The sequence below is a fragment of the Balaenoptera borealis genome (assembly GCF_965194805.1).
Source record: "Balaenoptera borealis genome assembly, chromosome: 5".
NCBI classification, from domain to species: domain Eukaryota; kingdom Metazoa; phylum Chordata; class Mammalia; order Artiodactyla; family Balaenopteridae; genus Balaenoptera; species Balaenoptera borealis.
In genome coordinates this window covers 110,745,296-110,756,582 of record NC_138862.1, presented here as the reverse complement: position 1 = coordinate 110,756,582, position 11,287 = coordinate 110,745,296, and the positions used below count along the sequence as shown (strand labels likewise).

Here is an 11,287-nt window from a genome sequence, read left to right as displayed (position 1 = left end):
GCGGTGCAGTTTGTGAAATGTTAGGACAGGCTTCTTGTTTCATATATTCACTCTGGCACAGGAGCAACGGACGATACCAAAAATTCTACCCTTTCTTCTTTTAGATTAAGTTCAGTCCTCCTCAGAAAACTTCTGTTGTTTTGAACTGTCCCTTCTACTGGGATAATGTGTGCATATGAGTGGGTTGATCACATAGGTTTTATCCTGCTGGCAGTAGAGCAGGGGCAGGGGAAACCAGAAGGCCAAAAGGTATAGGGACAAACATTGTGAGATGCAACAAACATTATTTGCCCTACTTCAGCACTTTTCCAGTAGCTGACCCTGTGGGGAGGATAAGAAAAGAAGAAAGCCGAAAGTTGTTTGGACTGGGCTTTTCCTCCTCACCAGCCTCCTCGTGAATTTAATCTCAGTAAGATTTGTGGCAGTAGATCTTGCCTTCATGTCTTTCATTTCTACAAGACTTTTCCTTTTGACACCAAGGTGCCAGTCAGCCTCCTCCGTGGATTTCTAAGTCATGGGCTTTGAGGGAGACACCAGTGTATGAGGAACATGTGGCCAGAGGAAGCTCAGTGATGGGAAAGAAGCGTAAGAAAGATGTGGCCCTGGGAATCTCATCTGGTTCCGATAGGCCATGTCACTCACTCGGACCACATGGATTCCAGTACTTTCAAGATCTTTAAGTCTGACTCTAGAAAAAGGAGCGTATCAGAGAAAGAACAAGTTTGCATTCTCCTTTAGACAAAAGAAGGATCTGGCTGAATGGAGGAAAAAGAAAAACTTTTAAACTGAAGACATAGCTATTGTCTAAAATAAATATTGATCATTTTAATGCATTTTTCAAAAGAGCATGTTTTAAAAATTGATTCAAAGTTAGATAAAAAGTCAGATATGACACAGCTACCTAATGTGAGAGAAATGAATGCAAAAATAGATTATGGTAAAGAAAATTTTTACAGAATATTACTTCAGATAAGACCAGCAAATGAAGTTTAATTTATATAATAATTTTAATAACAAAGTAAATACTTGAAATTTTTCAGAATGTTAGAACCTTTCAGAAGTTTATTCTCATAAGTAATGATTTCCATATAATGACTAGCTAATTAAGTATATCTGTAAATTCAAGGGAGCACTTTTATTTTGTGTATTTGTTTTATTCTGCAGATTGGGATTTGAATTTTTTTAAGTAGTTTTTCTGGTTGTAAAATTATTAAAGATTTTATCACCTCTTTAGGCCTCTAAGAAGAAACCTAAAGAGGTGATATGGCCCTTGCTACTTCCTCCAAGCTTCCAAGCAGTGGGTAGTTCAAATGATTCAACTATCATTGCCGATATCAATGTCAAATTGGACCCAATGTCTGCATTAGACACAGAGCATTGGTTAAAGTCATCTCACCTCTGTGAGGAAGTCTATCAACTCCTTTACCAAACTGAGCCAAGTTCTTTTAAGACTCTTAAAGGATAGTGACCACCACTATACTTAGAGCAAATGAGAGAGATCCCAAAGAAAGGATGAACCTTGGAGAACAAGAGTCAGGGCACAAAGCTTTGCTTCCCTTCCATTGTCAAGTCTCCACCTTTTGCTGACTTTGGAGGATCTGAGCTTGAATTTTTTCTGTCTTAAAGGGAGTCAGCATTGCTACTCTACAATCTCCATGAAACTACAAAGTCTTCCTAAAATTGAAAGGCTCTTATGTGCCAGTTAGGGTGCTGGGAGTGTGGGTGATTGGTACAGGGCTGAGGTCCCAGGGGTACAAAGCTGGTGGAGCTGGGTGAATACTGAAGCAGGCCAGGGCAGGAAAAGCCAGGGTATAAATCTAGGGATTGCCCAAGGCCAAGCCAGGGAAGATGAATGTTGTGATCGAATCCCAGGAAATAAACACAGAGCTAGAATGAGAGACAAGCCTAAAGGTTAAACCAGATAGGCTGGGGATGTAATGGAGACCAAGCGGCAAGTGATGCAGGGGGTCCAAGATGGCTCCATGTTCTCAACTGAAAACGTAGACTCCTGCCTTTTAATCCAGTCTATGATGTTTTTACATTATCCAGTATCTTAAGGGATTTTTGATGGCTGTGTATATTCCATCCCGTGGCTGTAGTATAAAATCCTCAGTCATTTTCCTATTGTTAGATTACAGTGATTTTTAAGATTGATACTAATTTTTCATACAATTTAAAAGGAATATTACTAAACAAATCTGAATTTACCAATTTAGGAAGAAAAATGTAGATCTTCATTATTAACAATATAAATACATTTAAGAGGTAGGGGAAATCTGGAAGCCATTAGGATGATCAGCGTTTTAGACACCAAGTAACTCTGAACCCTGAAGAAGGTAGTGAATGAACAGGCAAAGTCTTGGAGATGTATGTAAGATATGGACTTTTTCTCTTTTTTTTAATCCAAAACACTGTAAATGGAAAAATGTCAGAGCTTTTCTTTTTTAGTGAAGAATAAATAAAGTCAGGACTAAATTAGATGGTGAAGAAGAAGATTCACCTCAGATCTGTTATTGTATTTTTTAAAAACTTGCTCTAAATTCAGTTTCCATTTGTTAATTTTAAAAACCTTTGAGTGCTATTTATACCGAGTTTTGTTCTTGTAGACAAGGCATAAGTGATTTATGGCCAAAGGGCTGCTCTCTGCTGTCTGTGCTGGGGGAAGTCCAATAAATTCGGTCATGAAGCCCAAGCGAGGTAACTGCTTACCAGTTACCTGGTAACTGCTGATTGAAAGGCAGGTACGGTAACCAGTGCTAGGACCCTCCCTTGAAGCCAGCAAAAAGCAGAGGAAGATGGATCTTGTATCTGGAGTCAATCCCATCTAAAATTTTTTTGCTTCTGAAAATAAGATTCGAGCAAGGTCTTCAACAGGAACCAAGAGTGGAATTGAGTTCAGAGTTCCTAGAAGATTGGGAGGATGCAGAGAAGTTCAGCACTGGGGCTGTGAGAACCCTTTCACAGGGCAAAGAGCAGTATGGCCAGGACGTCCTGCTTCTCCCAGCCTGGTTCCGACATCATGCCTTAGATGTCCTAAATAACAGTCCAACACCAGGGTTCCCAATACTTTGTGACTCTGAGCTGATTCTCTTCAGTCTGCCCTCTTGGTCAGTCCTAGTGGGGCCCCTAATCAAGATAGCATCTCTGTAGTGCAGGATGAGTTACACATTTGAGCAAGCAGCCATGGGAGTGATTATGCCCATCCACATTCTTCCCAGCAGAGCCCCAGGACATGCTGGAATATCTGGAATCCTGTGGGCAGTTCCTCTTGCAGCTCCCACCATTTCCAGTATCTGCTCACAGCTGGCTTGCAAATCCCTTGACAACTTCACAGGGTTGAGGACTTGGTATCCAAGCTCTTTGTATACCAGCCTCTGGCTTTGACAAGTCTGTCCTCTCACATCAGGGACGTTTGATGATTAAAGAATCTTAACTCTACTTGGCAGGTGAGAGAGAGTGGGACTGATCTGATGGGGGTGTTCTGGCAGGTTCCCTTCCCAGGTGCCCCAGATGTTTCATTGCAGCCTGCATTTCCACAACAACAAGCCTAGTAAATCAAATGTGAAGGTATATGATCTGATACGATAACAAAGTAACAGGGGCCTGAATGTGCTGCAGCCCACTCGGGGTGAGCTAGGTCTTTGTGAATTCCCCCTGAGCGCTCTTCACTCAGCTCAGAAAGTTCCCCTGTTCTCTCCTGTACCTGGACGCAAGCAAGTACAGTCAGCCAGGCCAGCAAGAAAAGGGGACAGTCCAACCCTCTCACAGCTTTTCTCTCTGCAGAGCTTGCTGGTAGCGCTAGCTCCAGAAGCTCCTCACCTTCCCATGACCTTGGCTCCTTTTGCTTCCTTGCCCATCCTACCCTCACCCCAACAAAGAGTCAATTACAGGAACAGGCAAGTCTGAATCTCCCTGCTATTGCTGCCTCTATAACCCCTGCCATCCCTATGTTCTTATGACCGCATGGCCCCCTCCCCAGATCCTAGGTACAGGAAGACATCTGTTTATTGCAGTGGTTCTCAAAATGTAGTCCCTCACCTGCAGCACCCATTGTCATCTGGGAACTTGTGAGAAAGACAAATTCTTAGGCCCCAAGCCAGACCTCCCAAATGAGAAATACTGGGATTGGGGCCCAGCATTCTATACCTAGCAAGACTACCAGGTGATTCTGATACATGCCAAAGTTTGATAATTCGCATTTCTAACAATTTCCCAGGTAATGCTGATGCTGTTGATTGGAAGGCCACACACTGAGCACCACTGTTCGTGGGCTTGGAGAAATTATTCTCTACTAGGGTTTGCCAAAGGAGAGCCATGGTCCAAATCCAGCCCGCTGTCTGTTTTGTAAATAAAGTTTTATTGGAACGTGGCCACACCCATTAATTTACATATTGTCTCTGGATGTTCTCATACTACAGTGGCAGAATTGAATAGTTGCAACAGAGACAATATGGCTAGCAAAGCTGAAAATATTTACAGATAAATGTGGTTGACCCCTGCTCTACACAGACATATCCTCTTTGGCACAGACTATGTGGATCCTTTCCAAATGGAGTTTAGGCAAAGACAATAACAATAATAACTCAGCGGGGAACCAGACACTTGCATATTGCTTCTGTCTAGAAATGAAAGGGCTTTCTTCAAACCCATGAAAGTAGCTGTAGCTGAGATCAGAAGTCTCTGGTAGAGGCTGTCACTGGCAATGTGACTGGGGCTACCTCAGCACTGGGGGCTGGACCAGTAGCAGAATTTGCAGGTGCACGTGAATGGAGAGGCAGAAGTGCTGGCTGTCAGTTATGTACCGAAGAAGCTAATTCTTAGTAGTATACTCATTCCTTGACTTAAAAAAAAAAAGCAACTGTACAGATTTTTTTAAGGCAGCATACTCATTGCTCTTTCAGATCAACATGTCGAAAAACCGAAAGATTTTAAATGAAAGGCATATTTGATTAGTTTGGACTCTTTTTAAAAAGCAGTAATTGAATTCTTTCCCCTAGCAGCTAAGAAACCCCATTTTTCTCTGTTGACTCTCTCTTCAGTGATTAAAAATGCTTTCCCCACACTTCCCAGTTGCAAGCTTTTCCAGAACATGAGCAATCTGTAAATGTCTAAAGCTGGAGAATATCATTAGGTCAGGCTTCCAATTTAGATGTGTGGTTCTGTCTCTGATATTCATGGGGAGGGAGGGTATCCTCTGCTTTGAAAAGAGGGTATTTTCACTTTTTCTTAAGAAGTACAGAAAGTGGGAATAGCCATTCTGAGACAGCAATCTCTGAAGTTCAAGAAGGCAATCTGGTAGAGTGGCAAGAAATAGCTGCTGGAATTTGGCTGGAATTTTTGGATACCAGATTGAAATCTCAGTCCTTTTATTTCTCTATTACTGTGGCCTTGGGCAAGTTGCTTAATCTTTGCCTCTCTGAACCTGTTTCGTCATCTATAAAATAAGGATAATCACATCTAGATCAAAGATTAACTTAAACTTGATGTGATAGGTCCCTAACATGGTATGGGGGCCCTCAATCAAAGTTATCTGCATTTGTTCCTCTGGCCTGTTGGTAGAAATTTTCTTTTTCTGTTTTAGGATTTCTTTGCTTTGTAATTTCAGAAAATTTAGCAGAACTGAAAAAAGAGAGGTGAGGTTCTTTGGAAACAAATTGTACTGCTTTAGGAGAGCTAAAAGAACATCTCTAATGTGAGGAAAGTGATCCTTTTATTCATCTCTCCTGAGTAGCCGCCTTTGAAATTGCTTAGTCCTGGGTTAAATATCTCTCCAAGATGCTGGAGGAGGAATTCCTGGCTGAGGAGAAGGATTCGCGGCACATCCTAACTAACACCTGTGGCGGGGGAGAAACTATGTGTATAGATAATTCTAACAGAATTATCAAAGATAAGATCTAACAGCTCCACAAAGATAATAATTACTAATATCTCAGCCTCTGTAGTTTACAGATACCCAATAACTTATGGATCCATTAAGAGGAGAATCTTTGTGATCTCCAGAAATAAAAATACCTCGTCAACAGGTGTTTGGTTATTAATGGCTCTGTGTGTTATTAAATTATTTATTAATTTAACTAATAAATTAATTAGAGAAAAGGACTGCCGTGTTCTTGCTATTCAACATGAATTCTCATTCAAGGCAAAATTCACATTCACTTCCTCAGAGAGGACTTTCCATCCACCAGTCTGAAGTGACCTCTCTCCAGCCACACTCTTACCCCTAGCCATGTCACTATATCATTATTTGAAATGGTATGGTTTATTTATCTGATTACTTGTTTTTTGTTGGTCTCTCCAACCAGAATGAAAAATGCCTTGGCCTTATTCATTGCTGCATCCTCAGGGCTCAGAGTAGTATCTGACAGGTACTCAATAAACAAGTATTTGATGAAGGACTTGATTTCTCCCCAGAACAGTTTTTAAAAATCTGGCTAGAATTCGAGTTCCACCGTAAAAGGGAGCTTTCAAACTTAAGTGATTTAGTAGTCTCTCGTTTTAGAAAGAATTTCTTCTATTTTGGGGTTTGTGGTTATCATTCATTGGCTCATTTCTGATCCTTATGCCTTTTATTTCTAGTCTTACTGTACAGGTTCAGTCAATACAATATTGAATATAATCATAATAATGGGCATCTTTTGCTTATTTCTGATCTCGAAGGGAAAGCTTTCAACATTTCCCAATAAGTATGGTATTTGCTATAGGATGCTCATTATCAAGTTAGGAAAGTTCTCTTCAATTCCTGATTTGCTAAGTTATTTTTTTAATCATGTATGGATGATAAACAAATATTTTTGCTGTACCTATTAGAATGATTATAGGGTTTTTCTCTTATATTATCAAATGTTAAACCATCCTTACATTCCTGATGTGAATTCAACTGGGTCATGATACATTATCCTTTCCATATTTTGCTGGGCTTAATTTGCTAATATTTTGCTTAGGATCTTGGCATCTATGTTTATGAGTGGGATTAACCAGTAATTTTCCTTTCTTGTAATGTCCTTTGTCCAGTATAGATATCAAGGTTATGTTGGCCTCATAGATAAAGTAGGAATATTCCTTCTTTTTCTAATTTCTGGAAGTTTGTGTAGGATGTGTGTTATTTCTCCCTGCAATATTTGATAGAGTTCACTAATGAAGCCATCTAGGCCTTGAGTTTTCCTGTGCTTCTCAGGTGTTAGGAAAGCAGCAGATCTTATTAATCCAATTTTAGGGCTTGACAGGATGAAAAGTTGGACTGCAGTCCCTTCAATGACCAGTCTACTTCCAATTCAGTCTAACTTCTGGGGTTTAGCTATTTAGGGTCCCAAAGTAAAGTGTAGGGAGTTTATCAAGCCCCCTACCATCATCCAGGCCCAGGAAGGATGTACAAAGTGCTGTTCAGCTCATCAGCCTTTTCCTTTGATAATCAGCGGAAGAACCTGGTGGCAGGGCAGCCCCTAAATCCAAGCTTATTGCTTGGGTTTCCAGCTTCTCCCAGATCTTGGTTCGATGGTGCTCCACTGTCCTGTTACTTTTCTAGTGTCTTCAAACATATGTACTTTTATTTTGTCCAGCTTTTTTATTCTCTTCAGTTGGATAGCTTTTCTGAACTACATAGTCCACTATTACCAGATAGTTGTTTGGTTGTTCCTTCCTCAAACAAAAAAGCAGACTAGAATCTGGACACCCAAGTGAAGTCTTTCTAAATAATAACTTGTGGTGGTCCTGGTGGTCCACATACCTATTCCTAATATGCTGCCTTTGCCCAAAAACTCTTTGGATTTCCTCATCAGCATCATCTTCAGGGCCAGGCTTGATCCACACCCCCTTATGCACATCAGTTCAAAAAGTATTCCTGAATTCTTACTGGTACCAGATGCCTTGTAGGTACTAAGAATACAGAGCAGAATAACAGGGGTCACAGTCTACTGCAGAGACAGGCATCAAGACAGAAACATTACAGCAAAATGTAGGTACTATTACAGACAGGAACCAAGGTTATTTGCACAGAGAGGACAGACAGCATACTGATACTGCCTGAGGAGCTAGTTAATAGGTTATATTCTAGTCTGGGCTCTAAAGGAAGAGCAGAAGTTCAACAGTAGAGAAGAGGAGGAATTGTCACTCCAGGGAGAGGAGAAAGAGTGCAAAGAGGAAACAGGGACAAGTTGAGAGGCCACCAGGCACACCGTGAAGAAAGTGACACCCTGTGTGAGGATATTGGCTCTGATAGCACTTCCCTGGTCATGTTACTTAACCTTCTAAGTCTCACTTCCCACTTCTGTAAAATAAGGATAACAATCATTTCTACCTCATCAGACAGTTTAATTAAATGAGATTTTGCCTGTAAAGGGCATGAAACAATACTTAATACATAACAAGCACTCATTAATTATTACAGTATATGATGTAGGGAAAGGGGATGGTAAGGGATAGGAAAAACAGACTTTGTTCTCATTAATTTCAGCTGGCTATTAAAGAAAAGAAAACACTATTGGGAATATTCAGAGAGTTATGTTAGAGTTGGAAAAACATGGAAAGGAGTTAGAGGATCCCCCCCAAAGAGCTCTAGGACCAGCTTACGTGAGGCAGGATTATAGGAATTAGTGTTTAGATTCCCAAGGACATGGCTCTGAAGGAGATGGCACTTATCTGGATGAACAAGGCTGCACTTATTTTACTTATTTATTTATACATTTGTATTAAATATTTTTTTAACTCAATATATCAAAAGTATTATTTCAACATGTAAATGATACACATTATTAAGGACATACTATATATACTTCTTTGCAATTTGATATGTATTTATCATTTTGGAGTAGCCACATTTCAAGTGGCTTGGCGGGTGGCTATCATATTGGATTTCTCAGGTCTTGATGATACCTAGGATTTTTATTGCCTATTTTCCAATTAACCAATTTAAAACCATGCTGTTGCTTTATCTTAAGCTAGAATGATGGTGAAAGTGTAAGCTTATGCTGTGTATAGCATTGTGTAGACAACTTTATAGTATCTTTCCACCAGTACAACCTTTGCTAGCTTGGCGATGGTCAGTGATGGTTCTCTCAGGGGCCCTACAGTTACTTCAAAGTACAATAGGTCGTCTCTCTGGTGTGTTTGTGCCCTAGGCACATCCCCTTCCTCAGAGCAACCCCACCTGTTCCTCTCCACTTCTGTACCTTCACTGCCTCTTTATCTCTCTGGAGATGTCTCCCCCAGCCCCCAGCCCATGGCTGCTCAAATCCCACCTTACTGCCAAGCCCCACCTCTTCTGTGGACCCCTCCTCTTACTAATCCAGTCTCCACTACCTTCCTCACGGCTGCAGCAACCGCACTGCACAACTAAGCATTTTACTCCTTCCCTCTTTGCTTTTCTGTACTTACTCTTCCAAGTCACCATTCATGTCTGTCAACCCAAAGGGCAACCTTTTTCAAGGCAAGGATCAAGCTTCCCTGCCTCACGTGGTACTCCCTTCTCAATAAATGCTCTTGAATTCAAAAATAACAGCCAGCGAGTGACAGAATAAGTGGTGAGGTCTTATTCTCCCTCCATACCCTCATTCTGGAAAGGGTTGAAGACAGGATAGTCAAAAGAAAATAGCTCGATCTAGTTGAGAAATATGTGATTTATCTATTCATCTGCACAAATTGGAACCTGTGTTAAATTGCCAAGCTGAAAATGGTTACCACAGCAGTGCCAGGAAGAAGATGCTGAAGAGAAAGGCTTTTTCTTATCTTTAAAACCTTTTCTTCACTGGATGAGAGTGGCACGGTAGCTTAAGGAGAGAACACCAGCCCAGGAATCGGATGAATTGAGTTTGAGGTCAGCGTCTATCCTGTCATTTCTTCTCTGCAAAGTCAGTTAACCTCTGGAGTGTCAATTAGACATTCATGAGGCAAGAGCAGGACCTACCCTGCCCACTTTGAATCAGAATAATGAGTCTAGTGGGTTCAAATGAGACAGATCTATATGGATACACAGTAGCTCTTTCACAGAGGCAGGATCTGGCTTATGCTCAGGAAGAAAAACCTGGAAATAAACATTCCATCTTTATTAGCCTCACCACCTCTCCTACAGTCTAATAGAGTGGGGCTCAGCAGTAGTGAGGGAGCTAGAATAAGACAAATGTTAATTCTGCCATATTCTAAAAAGGATCCCACAGGAGTGAAGCCTATTTTCAAAGGTAGGGACAAGAAATGGGGGGGAGGTGGGGGATTTGGGCTAAGATTAGAACAAAGAGCTTTAGAGGTGTTTTGGCCCTCAGGGATGTCGCAGAGTGCTGATTTGGGGCAGAGGAGGGGGGAAGAGAAACCTCCTCCTCAGCTGACTTGTGCAAGGGATGGAGTGCCCTCCCAACCATGTGTCAGCCTCTTACCTCTACTGAAACGTCGAGGATGAGCCCCATGGGGTTGGAAAGAAAAAAAAGTATATTTGAGGCCAAATCTCTTAGAGGAATTTGACATGTTTGCCTCAGGTAGATACCGTGAAGCTGTTTGGCCTCCGTGTCACCCCTAAACACAGCACGCCAAGCACAGCCACTACACTAATTTTTGTACTTACCAATTAATTTCCAGTTTTTGTATATTTTTGTTTTCCAGCTGTATTCTGTTCTCCTCAAGTCCAAGAAAAACTGCAGTAGGAGTTCCCTCCTCTTTTCCATTCAGTGAAACTAGGAAATGTCTCAGGATATAAATGAACGTAATAATTCTGTGTTATTGAAAGCTGCTCGCAGCAAAAATGGATGTATTCTTAAATAACCAAAGACAGCGATCTGGGAGCTGTTTTAAACAAGCTCTTGTTCCTATTTTGCCATTCTATTTCATATAACTTTCAGGTATAAAGTAGAACTTCTCTAAATTGTTTTCTTGGCATTCTTTGTTCAAAATATTGAAGTAATGGACTTGCAGTCTTTAATCCTAAGAATGCGGTCATCTTTCTTTCCAGTTCTAAATGCTCACAATACATGGTCCGATTTTCATGTATCAAGACAAATACCTTTGTGTACTTAATCAATAAGCTTTCAGCCACATTGTAACTTGTAGCCTCAACACCAGGAGTTCTGATTGGTGAAGGCCATCATCGGTCCCAACCAACTGTTTTCAAAAGGAAGCTGGTGTTGACATTTTTATTGTTTTTTTTTTCCTCCTAAGAAAACAATAGATTGTGGATTTGAGGTAAACATTCCCAAAGCAGAATGTTTTATTTGAGGAAGCTCTCTCTTTCCATGTTTGAATATGTGCACTGCCAATGGGGTGCACGAACCCTTACATGAGCAAGCGGTAAGGGGCAGACTCAGGACTG

General features: G+C 41.0%; 1 protein-coding gene across 5 annotated transcripts in view; it reads left to right on the top strand.

Moving 5' to 3' along the window:
• The window catches only part of KCNAB1 (potassium voltage-gated channel subfamily A regulatory beta subunit 1), a 419,545-nt gene that overhangs the window by 257,181 nt on the left and 151,077 nt on the right, over positions 1–11,287 (top strand). The gene's annotated exons all lie outside the window — the stretch shown is intronic.